Genomic DNA, 16,618 nt, shown 5'->3' with positions numbered 1-16,618 from the left:
AAAGACCCCAGGGCTAGTTTACTTCTCGAATGAAATACAGTGAAGAAATTGGTGTTTATTTTTGATCGTTGGATATAAAAGCACTCAACCCATCTCTGCTATGTCAAGGATTTAACGGTCTTAAAGGGGCTATGTACTGCTATTCCTAGCACTATTGGGCAACTTTACACAATTCCTGTTAGTCTATTGAAGACATTTGTAAGGTTTTTTTCAAAAAATGCATTGTTTTATATTTCTAATCAAGTACTCAAAACCATCATTTTTCAGCCTCAAGAAATCAGGCTGTTATGGCCTGGCTCCGCCCATAAGCACTTTGAGTGACAGTCAGTCCACAGTCTGCACTGGTAGAGGGAGGGAGGGAGGGGGGGAAGAGGAGAGAGAGAGAGAGAGAGAGAGAGAGATAGAGAGAGAGAGAGAGAGAGAGAGAGAGAGAGAGAGAGAGAGAGAGAGAGAGAGAGAGAGAGAGAGAGAGAGAGAGAGAGAGAGAGAGAGAAAAAAAGAGGCCGTTATTGACAAGGCCCCCTCTCTCCCTCTCTCTTCCTTTCTCTCCCTCTCGGTGATGAGTCCGCGCGCGGCAGAGAGAGAGAGAGAGAGAGAGAGAGAGAGAGGGAGGGGGTGGGAGAGAGAGAGAGAGAGAGAGAAGAAAAAAAGAGGCCGTTATTGACAAGGCCCCCTCTCTCCCTCTCTCTTCCTTTCTCTCCCTCTCGGTGATGAGTCCGCGCGCGGCAGAGAGAGAGAGAGAGAGAGAGAGAGAGAGAGAGAGAGAGAGAGAGAGAGAGAGAGGGAGAGAGAGAGAGGGAGGGGGTGGGGGTGTGTGGCGCGCGGCCGGCAGGTACCCCCCCCAAGTGCCCCCTCTCTCTCCATCTCTCTCTCCCTCTCTCTTCCTTTCTCTCCCTCCAGAGCGCACGGGCCCCACTCCGCCTCGCAGCTGAGGAAGTGGCTTCCTCCACTCGCTGTCTAGTCTAGGTAGAATGCATTGCATTGGCATTAGCTCCAACCACAGAGCCAATCGCATCACCCAGCGGCCGTATGACGTATATCGGCCGTTCAAATCAAAATGGCCTGATTTACTGGAGGAGGAAAGGGGCTGAGCTGAAACAGAGCAATCCGCCAATATGGTATTTAGACACTAAAACACATTGATACGAACTCCTATTACTATAATACAATGCTAGAGACTGAAAAATGACATTTATAGTACATAGCCCCTTTAAAGGAAGAGTTTTTACTGTATCGCTGTGAAAGAAATTACACCACAAGTTTGTTTACATTTGGTACAGAGGCTAATAAACCCAGGCCAAAATAAAATGTGTCTATGGCCTTGCCAAAGAACGTCATAGATAAACATTTTAAAGTATTATCCTAGGATTTCTTTGTGTGTCTTTGCCTATACTTATACAGTAACTGTTCCCCTTAATCTCGCCTAGGTTTTCATAAAGAACAATAGAAATTCTCTCGTATCTCACTGCCGGTGCACACGGCGTGTGGAATAGCAGCAAGATGTCAGGAAAAACCTAATCTGGCCTGCTCAGGCAAAATCTTTTGGTATTGAGGCAGTAATGAACCATGGCAGACGCTCAATGGGAGCTCTGTATGAGCAAATGAACAAGAGGAGAGGAGCCATAATAGATTAAAATCAGCCAAAAGCCTGTATTGACAAATCATTCAGGCTCTTCCTGTGCTTTCAAGAAAAAACACCAGGAGGGGAAAATACATGTATAGTATGCTTTTCTTCCTCTGGACTGGAGGACCCTGTCTGCTCTGTTTATAGCAGGCTACAGCACCCTTACTTAGCCACAGCTCCTCTCCTTTTAGCTGGACTGATTTTGGAAATAAGGTAGGTAAGCTATGGAAAGAGAAGTGTTTTATGGTAGCGGAGAATTTCAAGTTACTTAAAATATCATGTTGTTTCACTTCATTAGTAGAGGTGATTTTTTTTTTAACCGAGGCAGGGCTAATTCCAGCCTGGCCTTTGGTATAGTGAAGCAGTCCTTTAAAGACTGGCCTGCTTTTGATGCCTGCTGCTCTAGCTGTTCAAAGCTGCAGCTGTTTTGGTGGTGTTTGACAGCTATAATTGATGTTTATTTTGGCATCGAGTTCCAGTCCTTTCATGCAAATGTCCTGCATGCAGTGAAATGGGTCAGGGCAGCTCTGGGTGGGCACAGTTTGTGTACCAGGATGGAGCAAAGCGCTTAACGAGGGAAATTTACATTTTAGATCAGAGAGCCTCAATAAGCAAAGCACAACAAAAAGCAGCCTTGCTAATGCTTCAACTTAAAAGGGGCCTCATTGATCTCCCTTTGATTAGATAATGAATGGGGAAACATTGAGTCACCCATTCAAGTAGCCTGCATCACAAGAATGAATAATTTCCCATTAAGAGTTCCAGAAGATACAACATATTTCATTCATGATATAATCAATGAGGTGTGCCTCACCAGATAGCTTTGTTACACAATATAAATTTGTTGTTGAAAAAAGCAACCTTTCGATGAAATTATTATGATATATATAAATATACAATTCAGCATGTGAGGAGTGTGAGGAGTGCCTCGGACACCCTCACCACAGCTCTTGAAGGAGAGGTGGTCCTGAGGCCCTTGCCTTGCCCACCTCAGACCTGTGCGCGTGTGTGAGCCGCCTCTCAGACATTCCGGCTCACCACACTCCCCCCATGCCCCCCCCCCCCTTCCCTCTGCAAAGGGCTGGGCCAGCGCTGACATCACCAGGGAAGCACGCAGGGGCCTCTGTGCCTGGTCCCAATTACAGCCACGCTAACCCCTCCACGGGAAATACTTCAAACTGTTATGAAACCAGGAGAGAGAGAAGGAAAAAAAACAGAGACTTTCGAGAAAACAAACCAAATGACGAGGCTTCAACCGGCAGGTCCCCTGGCAAAGGCAGGAATTTAGTTAGTGTGGTCGGTCGCCCCACGACCGACATCTCCTCGCTCCAATATATGGAGCATCCATCTGTACAGGTATTAGGGAATATTATTAGATGGGAGAAATGTAGTATGTTCTGAAATAGAACAGTTCAAGATGAGCAGCATCAGAGTGGGGGGGGGTACATGTGTTATCTTTCTGCTCTTGAGTTAGGGTGCGTGAGAACCACAGGCCGTTTTGTTTGGCCAGCGCTCTGGTTGACCAGAGCAGTGCACATAATGGCCCGTAAAAGTCTCACTAAGGTCAAAATAAAAAAAACACAGACGAATCTCTTTCCCTCTTTATTTGTCTGTTACTTACATTTTTTTTATGAGTTATAAATTATTGGATTCAGCTGATGGCCCTTTTCAATGTTTTAAATAGCATTCCCCTGATTATAGATAGAGGAATTTGTACAGAGAACAGAAGAAAAACAACAACATCATCTTGGATTAAGATATAATAAAACACTAAGAGGTTGAAGGTCTTTCAGTTTAGATTGGCCATCAGCCATCAGATTCAGATACACAAGATTAGAAAAGATGAAGACACAGTGGAAGGATTTTTGGATAGATATGATCCCATAACTCTAGGCAGTGGCTGCCTATCTACTGATTAACCATGGCTGGTTATATGACCTGCAGACATACACAATGACTAATGTCTAACTCGATGGGAAACATATGCAGCTCTTATGCAGAAAATCTTGTACCAAAATGTACCAGTACCCTATTGATTGATTGATTGATTGATTTTTATCTTTGTGTTGATACACGCAATATCCTCAGCACGTTTCATAATTCTGTATTTCATTTGTATTCTTTGTTTTGCTTTGTTTAGTTTAGTTTTGTTATCTGAACAGTCTTCTGGAGTCAAGGCGCACTTGTCTTTGCTTTGTATAAAAACGACTGTGTCTAGATGAGACTACTGACTGTTCCCCGGAAGCTCTAGTCTAGAGGACGCGGCGCTGACAAGCAACAGCACTGGTGGAACCACAACAGCCACCCAGGTATTTTACAGTCTCAGCACACATGGCCCACAGAGAGAGTGTGATGATGCATCCGCTCTGATAAGAGTGTGTGAGGTAACTGTCGGTGTGTATCAAGTAGCTGGCACACGCTGTGTTTTCACAGGTGACTGTAAAGGACTGTTGTGGTTGAGAAAGTCTCCCGTGGAGGAGCAGTGCTGAAGCCCATACGCTCTCCAGATGTCTCCCAACATGCAATGGGAGACAGGCTGGGTCAGAGGCCCCAAGTGCAGCCCAGACGTACGCACACACGCACACGTGTAAACACTCACACATGCTTGCGTGCAAAGGCGCGCACACACATACAGTACACGGACACACACACACACAGACGCACATACACACACCGCTTTACAGATCACAGAAGCAGACTCTGCTCTCTAAAAGAGAAGTGTAGACCTGTTGTTGACGTGAAAAAAATATAATGAATAATAGGAATTCTGTAATCATGTGGACACCCCATATGCCTATGAATGCATATAGTGCATACAGTAGATGCACTTTCCAAAACAATATAAAAAATTCTGAAAACTAAAGACACTATGAAGCTGCCAGGTATGAAGTAAAGTAGTGAAAGAGCAAGTACTCTAAGAATGAGCCTGTAGACACGAAGAATGAGCCTGTAGACACTGAGAATGAGCTTGTAGACACTAAGAATGAGCCTGTAGACACTGAGAATGAGCTTGTAGACACTAAGAATGAGCCTGTAGACACTGAGAATGAGCTTGGAGACACTAAGAATGAGCCTGTAGACAGTAAGAATGAGCCTGTAGACACTAAGAATGAGCCTGTGGACAAGAATGAGCCTGTAGACACGAAGAATGAGCCTGTAAGAATGAGCCTGTAGACACTAAGAATGAGCCTGTAGACAGTAAGAATGAGCCTGTAGACACTAAGAATGAGCCTGTGGACAAGAATGAGCCTGTAGACACTACGAATGAGCCTGTAGACACTAGGAATGAGCCTGTGGACAAGAATGAGCCTGTAGACACTAAGAATGAGCGTGTATACACGAAGAATGGGCCTGTAGACACTAAGAATGAGCCTGTAGACACTAAGAATGAGACTGTAGACACGAAGAATGGGCCTGTAGACACTAAGAATGAGCCTGTAGACACTAAGAATGAGCCTGTAGACACGAAGAATGAGCCTGTAGACACTAAGAATGAGCCTGTAGACAGTAAGAATGAGCCTGTAGACACTAAGAATGAGCCTGTAGACACTAAGAATGAGCCTGTAGACACGAAGAATGAGCCTGTGGACACTAAGAATGGGCATCTGTGGACACTAAGAATGAGCCTGTGGACACTAAGAATGAGCCTGTGGACACTAATAATGAGCTTGTAGACACTAAGAATGAGCGTGTGGACACTAAAAATTAGCCTGTAGACACTAAGAATGAGCTTGTAGACACTAAGAATGACTAAGAATGAGCCTGTAGACACTAAGAATGAGCCTGTAGACACTAAGAATGGGCTTGTAGACAGTAAGAACGAGCCTGTAGACAGTAAGAATGAGCCTGTAGACACTAAGAATGAGCTTGTAGACACTAAGAATGAGCTTGTAGACCGTAAGAATGAGCCTGTAGACACTAAGAATGAGCTTGTAGACAGTAAGAATGAGCCTGTAGACGGCAAGAATGAGCTTGTAGACAGTAAGAATGAGCCTGTAGACACTAATAATGAGCCGGTAGACACTAAGAATGAGCCTGTAGACACTAAGAATGAGCCTGTGGACAATAATGAGCCTGTAGACAGTAAGAATGAGCCTGTAGACACTAAGAATGAGCCTGTGGACAAGAATGAGCCTGTAGACACTAAGAATGAGCCTGTAGACACTAAGAATGAGACTGTAGACACGAAGAATGGGCCTGTAGACACTAAGAATGAGCCTGTAGACACTAAGAATGAGCCTGTAGAAACGAAGAATGAGCCTGTGGACACTAAGAAGGGGCCTGTAGACAGTAAGAATGAGCCTGTAGACACTAAGAATGAGCCTGTAGACACTAAGAATGACCTGTAGACACGAAGAATGAGCCTGTGGACACTAAGAATGGGCATCTGTGGACACTAAGAATGAGCCTGTGGACACTAAGAATGAGCCTGTGGACACTAATAATGAGCTTGTAGACACTAAGAATGAGCGTGTGGACACTAAGAATGAGCCTGTAGACACTAATAATGAGCTTGTAGACACTAAGAATGAGCCTGTAGACACTAAGAATGAGCCTGTAGACACTAAGAATGAGCCTGTAGACACTAAGAATGGGCTTGTAGACAGTAAGAATGAGCCTGTAGACGGCAAGAATGAGCTTGTAGACAGTAAGAATGAGCCTGTAGACACTAAGAATGAGCCGGTAGACACTAAGAATGAGCCTGTAGACACTAAGAATGAGCCTGTGGACAATAATGAGCCTGTAGACAGTAAGAATGAGCCTGTAGACACTAAGAATGAGCCTGTGGACAAGAATGAGCCTGTAGACACTAAGAATGAGCCTGTAGACACTAAGAATGAGACTGTAGACACGAAGAATGGGCTTGTAGACACTAAGAATGAGCCTGTAGACACTAAGAATGAGCCTGTAGACGGCAAGAATGAGCTTGTAGACAGTAAGAATGAGCCTGTAGACACTAAGAATGAGCCGGTAGACACTAAGAATGAGCCTGTAGACACTAAGAATGAGCCTGTGGACAATAATGAGCCTGTAGACAGTAAGAATGAGCCTGTAGACACTAAGAATGAGCCTGTGGACAAGAATGAGCCTGTAGACAGTAAGAATGAGCCTGTAGACACTAAGAATGAGCCTGTAGACACGAAGAATGAGCCTGTGGACACTAAGAATGGGCATCTGTGGACACTAAGAATGAGCCTGTGGACACTAAGAATGAGCCTGTGGACACTAATAATGAGCTTGTAGACACTAAGAATGAGCGTGTGGACACTAAGAATGAGCCTGTAGACACTAATAATGAGCTTGTAGACACTAAGAATGAGCCTGTAGACACTAAGAATGAGCCTGTAGACACATGAGCCTGTAGACACTAAGAATGGGCTTGTAGACAGTAAGAACGAGCCTGTAGACAGTAAGAATGAGCCTGTAGACACTAAGAATGAGCTTGTAGACACTAAGAATGAGCCTGTGGACACTAAGAATGAGCCTGTAGACTCTAAGAATGAGCTTGTAGACCGTAAGAATGAGCCTGTAGACACTAAGAATGAGCTTGTAGACCGTAAGAATGAGCCTGTAGACACTAATAATGGGCTTGTAGACACTAAGAATGAGCCTGTAGACACTAAGAATGAGCTTGTAGACACTAAGAATGAGCCTGTAGACACTAAGAATGAGCCTGTAGACACTAAGAATGAGCCTGTAGACACGAAGAATGAGCCTGTGGACACTAAGAATGAGCCTGTAGACACGAAGAATGAGCCTGTAGACACTAAGAAGGGGCCTGTAGACAGTAAGAATGAGCCTGTAGACACTAAGAATGAGCCTGTAGACACGAAGAATGAGCCTGTGGACACTAAGAATGGGCCTCTGTGGACACTAAGAATGAGCCTATGGACACTAAGAATGAGCCTGTAGACACTAAGAATGAGCCTGTGGACACTAAGAATGGGCCTCTGTGGACACTAAGAATGAGCCTGTAGACACGAAGAATGAGCCTGTGGACACTAAGAATGGGCCTCTGTGGACACTAACGGCACGGGCACACTGCTGACGAATGAACACGGACGGACGGACGGGCGGCTGCCTCTTCACTTCCGCTCCCATGTTAACGGACGATAGTAGGCACACTGGCCGCGAGCGGGAGCGCGCCTCGCGAGCGGGAGCGCGCCTCGCGAGCGGCTCCCGAGCGGCAAGCTATCTTTTCGCTTCAATCCTATTCGAGGCGGCGCGCCACGCGCAAACTCTAGTCTGTAGTCTGTAGAATGCTCTGTTGAATGTGCATTCCTCCCTGCGCGCATTGCGCTTATATAGTCCTGGGGGGAGGTGTGTGCCTGGCCAGGCGAGCGATCTCACGAGGGAGCCGCGCGTGAAATTCATTCGTCAGCAGTGTGCCCGTGCCGTGAGAATGAGCCTATAGACACAAAGAATGAGCCTGTAGACACAAAGAATGAGCCTGTAGACCAGGGGTGTCAAACACATTTTCACAGAGGGCCACATCAGCATTATGGTTGCCCTCAAAGGGCCAAAGACCGTATAAATGTTAATGTAATGTAAAATAAATGTAGCTACACATTTACATATTGTTAAACATGGTGTTTCTGTATTTATTACTTATTCAAGTTATACATATTGCATATTCATTTGCATAAATGTAAAAATATATGTTAGCTTATGTTATTTTAACAAATAATTTTAGTTTATCAGAACCCCATATTACTCCACCAATCAATGATCAAACCATTCAAGTAAATAACAAAGAAGAATATCATCAAATACAAGCTATGACATTAAGTTTGTTCAAAACCTTTTTGTCACAGTCAAGAGGGGCAGAACTAACAACTGTGAGCTACAAAGAACACGTGGGACAGATGTAGCAGATGTTACAAAAACAAATGGCTGCACACAACCTTGCAGAGGCCATACATCCAACTAATGGAAGATAGTTTAATTAACTTTAATTAACAGATTGCAGAATGGGTACAGTACAGTACAGCTCAATACACACAATTGTTAAGGGGATGCAGACCAGAGAAAGACTTTCGACTTGTTTACATCAGGGTCCCCCATTTTCAATTCGTAATGAAATTGCTATTATGTGTCTGCATGAACACACAACTGTAACTGTACTCAAAAATAACAAAATAAGGGTTGTCTCAGTTCACAACTATATTGGTCAAGTTTTGGGTGGGACTTGTTTGCGTCCCTACAGCTTCTTATTCAATTGAGCGATGCTCGGTTATGTCACACAGCCAGTTTGCATCTGACAGTTCAGACAATATTTCTTCAACCCTTTGTTACCTATTCCGCCTGGATCTTTTTTGTATTTTGGGCTGTAAAATTGTCAAAGAATGTCTGAGGAGTAAGTGCTTTTGGCTTTTTTCCTTTGTTACCTCAGATGTTCAACATACATGTATGTGTAAGAATGTGTAATAACTAAGGCTGTCAAAGTTAAAGCTTTATTAACGCATTAACCCACAATTATTTTAACACTGCTATTTTTTAACCCAATATTAATGTAAAAAAAAAAATGTTTTTTTTTTTTTTTTTGCCTGAGCTCTTGGGGGGCCACATCAAATGACGTGGCGGGCCGGATTTGGCCCGCAGGCCGTGAGTTTGACACCTATGCTGTAGACAGTAAGAATGAGCCTGTAGACACTAAGAATGAGCCTGTGGACAAGAATGAGCCTGTAGACACGAATAATGAGCCTGTAGACACTAAGAATGAGCTTGTAGACACTAAGAATGAGCCTGTGGACACTAAGAATGAGCTTGTAGACACTAAGAATGAGCTTGTAGACAGTAAGAATGAGCTTGTAGACAGTGAGAATGAGCTTGTAGACACTAAGAATGAGCCTGTAGACACTAAGAATGAGCTTGTAGACAGTAAGAATGAGCTTGTAGACACTAAGAATGAGCCTGTAGACACTAAGAATGAGCTTGTAGACAGTAAGAATGAGCCTGTAGACAGTAAGAATGAGCCTGTAGACCGTAATAATGAGCCTGTAGACACTAAGAATGAGCCTGTAGACACTAAGAATGAGCCTGTAGACACTAAGAATGAGCATGTGGACAAGAATGAGCCTGTAGACACGAAGAATGAGCCTGTAGACACTAATAATGAGCTTGTAGACAGTAAGAATGAGCCTGTAGACACTAAGAATGAACCTGTAGACACTAAGAATGAGCCTGTGGACACTAAGAATGAGCCTCTAGACACTAAGAATGGGCCTGTAGACATGAAGAATGGGCCTGTAGACACTAAGAATGTGCATGTAGACCGTAAGAATGAGCCTGTAGACACGAAGAATGAGCCTGTAGACACTAAGAATGAGCTTGTAGACACTAAGAATGAGCCTGTTGATACTAAGAATGAGCCTGTAGACAGTAAGAATGAGCTTGTAGACATTAAGAATGAGCTTGTAGACACTAAGAATGAGCTTCTAGACAGTAAGAATGAGCCTGTAGACACTAAGAATGAGCCTGTAGACACTAAGAATGAGCCTGTAGATACTAAGAATGAGCTTGTAGGGGCGCTCTAGTAGCACACCATGTATCGCGGTGCGTCGCGAAGCGGCCGACCCGGGTTCGATTCCCGTACCCGGCGTCCTTTGCCGAATGTCTCCCCCCCGCTCTGTCTCCCGTTCGTCCTTTCTCTCTCTCTCTACCGGACTGCCCGGTAGAACAAACAAATAAAAATCTACCAAAAACATAATAAAAAAAATAAAAAAAATGAGCCTGTAGACACGTACAGTATATAAGAAAATTATTTGACTCAAGCCCTCCTCCCTCTTAGACTCCTTCATCCTAGTCTCCTCCCTCTCAGTCGCCTCCCACATATCCTCTGATCCATCATCTCCCGCCTTCTCCCCCTCTCTCTCTCTTTGCCTTTCCTCCTCCCCACCCAGTCCCCTCATCCCTGTCCTGCAGTGTTTCGGTGCACAGAGGAAGCCTCGGTCAGCTCATCATGTGGAATGCTTTCTCTCTCTAATCAACTGATCTCCACGGTGCTCCCTATGTGTACAAAATTTTTTCAGGCACAAGTGGGCAACAAAGAGCCCTGGCGTCCGACGGGGATGACATCACTGGCCTCTGTGGACCCACTCCACTCCCCTCTCTCCTCCTACACCTCCGTCCCACCCCCCACCTTCAGGGCCCTGGGACGCGGGGACAAAAGGAGACAGACGGGGCTGCCGGCCAGGTCCTCTCTCTCTGGGAGCAAATACAGCTTCATTAGGGGGATGAATTGTCTTATTGTGAGAGATCCCAACTGCCCCTCTCGCTCGCAGGAGAGGGCGGGGGCCATCGCCGGACATCAGGGTTTGGCGCGGTGACCCCGCTTCAGGGGTCAGTTCACCCACTGTTTCAAAAGCATCTCATGTAACGGATCACTGGATCACTCCCTTCCCCTCAGAGACCGAGGGAACCTTTTACAATAATGGCACAGGAAAACATATATATTCCATCATCATCTATGTAGTTATTGAATTCATATTATTATATATCTTTCAATAACCCTTTTAAATGACAGGCTATTCATTACACAGTAATGTCCGGTTGATAACGACAGGTAATTATTAAGTAATGTGCAAGTAAAAAAAGCTGTAACCACCAGTAACGTAGTTATAATTACTATTAATTAGGGATGTCCGATATTATCGGCCGACCGATATTATCGGCCGATATCGGCAGTAAAATGTGATATCGGAAAATATTGGTATCGGTAAAAAAAAAAAATTTAACCTTTATTTACCCAGGCAAGCAAGTAAGAACCAATTCTTATTTTATTTATTGTCAAAAGTATGCACTTTGATTTAATTCAACAACAAGAGATATGTAATGTTAATTTTTACTTTTTTAATTATCATATTTTGCACAGATAATGCTTACATTTAGAAAGCCTTTTGAATGCATCCAGTGAAATTATTAGTTACCTGAAATTATTCCGTTTTTTTGGGGGGAAACCCTGCATATATCGGTATCGGTTGATATCGGTATCGGTATCGGTATCGAAATTAAGAGTTGGACAATATCGGAATATCGGTATCGGTAAAAAAGCCAATATCGAGCATCCCTACTATTAATCACTAAGTAATAACTAGTTTAAATTATCACCAGTAATTGTATTGTAATGTCCAATAATGAATAGGTAATCTAAAAGTAAGAGTGGTTTTAGCCCATAATTGTATTATAAGGTGTGTCTTTATCAAAAAACTACTTAGCTATTCGTTGGAAACAGTTTTACTACATTTTACAGGCCATGGTAGAGTAATGGACCTGTCTCAAACCCTGCCCTCTTTTCTTGATCCTCCAATCACAACTGTCGCTTACCTCGGACAAACCAAGTTTGTCCGAGGTAAGCGACAGTTGTGATTGGAGGATCAAGAAAAGAGGGCAGGGTTTGAGACAGGTCCATTACAAGTTAGGTTCATTTCTAAGGTGTCTTGGCACCACTTAATGTTCCGGTGTTGAAATGAGGTGGTAACGTCAAGTAATGATAGGGTATTGCTACTGCAACGACTAATGCTAATGCTAATAACGAGTAATGCTAATAACAGCAAAGGAATTTTCAGGCATTATTTGGCCATTGGAGCATGTTATATATTAGTTATTCACAGCGATCATCACAATTATAGAGCTGTTACAGTAACACTTCCCAGAATTTACTTTATAGCTACTGGTACCTACTCTGTCCTTGATGATAATATTCCAGTACCTACCGAGTACAGAGATGGCAACATGTCTTCTCAGAACTATGTAGCCGTTGCTGCAACACTTCCTAGAAGGTTTACATTTTACCCAGTAACTACCATGTTACAGTACTTACCTGGTAGTTATTAAGGGTGTGATAGGAAAATAGTATCTATATCCATGTGTTAAATACATATTCTCTGTACAGCCTTGACTAGTTAACAATAGTTCAATTAGTATACAGCTCAAGAAACTAGGACGACAGTCTTCTCTTAACATGCAACGACCCACACGTGGGCCCTTTGTAGGACGATTTGCCCACCGGCACTTTGGCGACCCCTAGTGGCTCGGGTGTGCATATTTTGTAATACAATATATATATCGAATTGGAGGCTAATTTGTTGCCTGCCGATAGCGACAGATTCCGACTAAATCCGTTCAGCGGTTCTCGAGTTACATGCCGGTATTTGAGGCTTGTGCAAAGTACACGGTATTGCACAAAATACCACTCCAGACTCTTGGGGCTCTAGTTCCGTCAATCTAGATCCGATCTCGAAAATGATTGTGGAGGGTGGTAGCCAATGAGTGTGGCTTTGATACCCCACCTAGGGATGTATGAATCAGCGATCTGGTGAAAAACTAACAAGCGAAAACAGGAAGAGAAAAACAGCCGAATGAATTGAAGTCTATGAGAAAACTCAGTTTTTCTTTTGTACACAGTTTACCAAAATCACTCCTAATCACTCATTTCTGAATGGATCTTTATGAAATTTGGACATGTACTACATAAGGATTCAGGATATGGGTCCGCATGGATTTGTAAGCCATACCACCTTCAGGGGAAATGCTACCTCTGGACTACTAACTACTACAGAAAAACTTGAGTAACAAGTTTTTCTACAACTCAAGTTCAGACCTATGTTACTCTATTACGTTAGCACTAAAATTAAATTTTCTTTCTGGAATCAGAAACTTCAGAATGTCATCTTTCATGCATGTGCCATACATATAAAGTATGTTGTTTTGGTTTGCAACAAAAGTATGCAGTCCTCATAAACTAAAACTAAAATGGCCAGGGAGACTCATTACAGGTTAAGAGGAGTCTTAACAGTGTTCTTAGAGACAGAGCCTTCGCTGCTGCTGCCCCTCGGCTCTGGAACAGCCTCCCCCACATACGATCTGCCCAGAGCCTAGAGGCTTTTAAATTGCTGCTTAAAACGCACCTCTTTTCCCTGGCCTTTGACCAGAGTTAGCCTGCCACTTGTACACTGCGTTTGCTGTTACTCTGGACTTTTTATATTGCACCTTGCTCTTGTTTTCTTAAGTGTACTATACCTTTTTCTGTAACTTTAGTGTATTTTACTTGTTACTGCATTGTATGTGTTTTTTTATCATGTCCTACCTGTAAAGCACTTTGGTTGGCTTTTAGTCATTGTAAATGTGCTATATAAATAAAACTGACTTGACTTGACAACAGCCAAAAGGGCCAGGAGATATGAGACGTCCAAGGTTATTTTCCTTCCTTTTCTTTTTCGTGTGTGAAGACATAACAAAGCCTTAGAGCCCATCTTTTGTTTTCGTTTTCTCACTAGGGCATTTTTCTATATCATCTTATGTATGTCATGTCAAACTATGTATATATTGTAAGTCTGACCAAAGCTCTTTCTCACTTTTTGGTCAGTACGTTTGTGTGTCTGATTGTAAACTGATCTCTGTGGCCACAGAAATAAATGTTCTATATTTATATATATACAAATTGACTCATCTGAATTTCTACAGTTTCACTGTTTGGCTTATTTAAAATATTCCACAACAAGGGTTTTATTGTAGTTAACCGTTACTTGCAGCATTTAAACACCCTATTGTCAAGCAAACAATTTACCTTGTTATTTCATGGTAGTTAACAATACATTTACATTTACATTTAGTCATTTAGTCATTTAGCTGACGCTTTTATCCAAAGCGACTTACATGTTCTGTACGACAAGCCATCAGGAAGAGCACAACTCTATCAGCTGAGCAACAATGTTCAACAATAGTTTACCATTTCCCTTCAGGGTCTAGTCCATCTACTGTAGGTCCTGTTGGAACCCGCTGAAGAATCTGTGTTGTTGTAGAGACTATTGCAGAATAATTTACCAGGCATTTCATAGTAATTTCAGCCTTAGAGCACCATAGTGAATTCACCAAGTGAATATTTTTGTGATATTTTCTAAGTTAAAACACTTGAACAGGCCACAGAGCAATCAAGCAGTTTCATGACTAAAATTCTGATAATCATGGAAGGCCTTATTGATTATTTTATTATGACATCCACATACAAAATTAATGACAATAGGAAGATTAGCTATATAGCAAAAACACACACAAGTTGTAGCTATCGTATTTTAATAGAAATCAAATCAAATCAAATGTATTTGTAAGGCCCGACAACACACGTTAATGTCCCCATGGGCCGTACACGTCTTCTTTAAACAAGTCAAGAAGAAACATAACAATAAGTCAAGAACAGAACAAGAACACCATAAGGTCCAACAAATTTAAAATAAATGCAAATAAATGAAAGAATGCAAGCACTCCCAGACATACCCCACGCGAAGGTAAGGAAAAACTCACTAAAACCTAACAATAGGGAAAAATGCTCCACAGGCAGTGTGGAGGAGAGAAACCTTAGAAGGGCCATTCAAGGGGGGATCTCTCTTCTTAGATGTCGGTGATAGTAGTGTTGCAGACTAACAGTTGGTAAGCATGCACTCAAGTGTGTAGAGAAACACAGATGAGTGCATGCAATAGCAACTGAACATTTTGAAAGATTAAAGGTAGAGCTGATAGCGATAGCAACTGAACATTTTGAAAGATTGAAGATAGAGCTGATAGCGAATCTATTTGAGGCACAGGGGCGGCGCAAAGAGGGTCGCGTCCTCCCCGTCTTAATCACGGGACATTCAACACTCCGGTCATTGCTCCGAGACAGCCGGAGACAGGGAGATAGGGGGCGGCGCAGAGAGGGTCGCAACCTCCCCGACATCATCGCGGGACGTCCAGCACTCCGGTCACCACTACGAGAGGAGTTAGAGAGTTCCCATGTTTGTGGTGCTGCAAAAAAGCAGACATGGGGGAAAATAGACATCCTAACTAAACTAGACAGATTAATCTAAAGGTCAGTCCCCGACCAGGTGAGATCAGGGTAGGTTGAAGGAGAGAGAGAAAAGATGGGTCTTAAGCAGAAATCCATCACAGAAGGGTACATGAACAGAAAAATAAGACAATTACAACACAGGGCTCACATTCTTATCTTTGCTAGCTAATGTTGAATTGTTAAGTTATTGTCCGGTTAGTTCAATATATAAAACGTTAGCTCAGTGAATAACAAGTTCCCATAACTCTGACAATCCACGATACTTGTTTCTTCAAAAACAACCATAACCATGGTCTAATATGTAGTGAATCATTTGTATATAATGTATGGTATTAATCAAAATTGTATGGCCTCAATCATTCATCTGGCAATTCATTTGTTGACTTTGATTAGTAAATCAAATCAAATTATGTGAAATGTATATGTTTTTAAAACATACTGTACATTCTAACATTTATTTTGAAGGCTAAACATCCAAACTGGAAGTTGTTTCCTTGTACCTGAAGCAATGTTGCCAGCGGGATGGATATGTTTCCCTATTTTAACCACACTGCTAATGATGGTCTTGACTGTTGAAGGCAGAAATGTGCAGAATTAACAATGTATTTCTTTTTATAGAAGACCATTATGTATACAAGCTGGTAATAAGTAATGTTAGCATGCTATTAGCAGCTATGGTTCCAGGATAATATTCTATTAGATTCAAATGTATTGTCATTATACAGCACAAGTACAGTACAGCGAAAAGAAGTTGGCATCTAACCAGACTGGGTTTTAACGAGACCTGTCTGCCTTTTCTGTTTGTCTGCATATTGGGTTCAATATGCCGAGCCTTGACAATTAAGACACCAAGAAAGTTGTTGGAAATTGTCTGCCGCACTGTAAAGCAATTATAGGAGATGAGACTAAAGAAAACACTGTTTTCTGGAGGAATATCAGTAATAAAGTTTAGACACTTTTCTCTAAGCCACGTTTCTTCACCGCCTTTTTCTGTCAGCTCAAGAAAGTAACCTTTAAAGTTAGAATTTGTAATGCCATCAAACAGCAACCCCTAGGCAAAAGTGCCCCTCTTGGTATTGGACTTTTGGTTTGGTCTGGTCTGGTGTGTGGTTAGAGTTGAGTGTAGATCAGACCTGGGCATTCTGACCGGCCCGCGAAAGATTACATGA

The sequence above is a fragment of the Notolepis coatsorum genome (assembly GCF_963971535.1).
Source record: "Notolepis coatsorum genome assembly, chromosome: 20".
NCBI classification, from domain to species: Eukaryota; Metazoa; Chordata; class Actinopteri; order Aulopiformes; family Paralepididae; genus Notolepis; species Notolepis coatsorum.
This window is presented reverse-complemented; position numbering follows the sequence as displayed.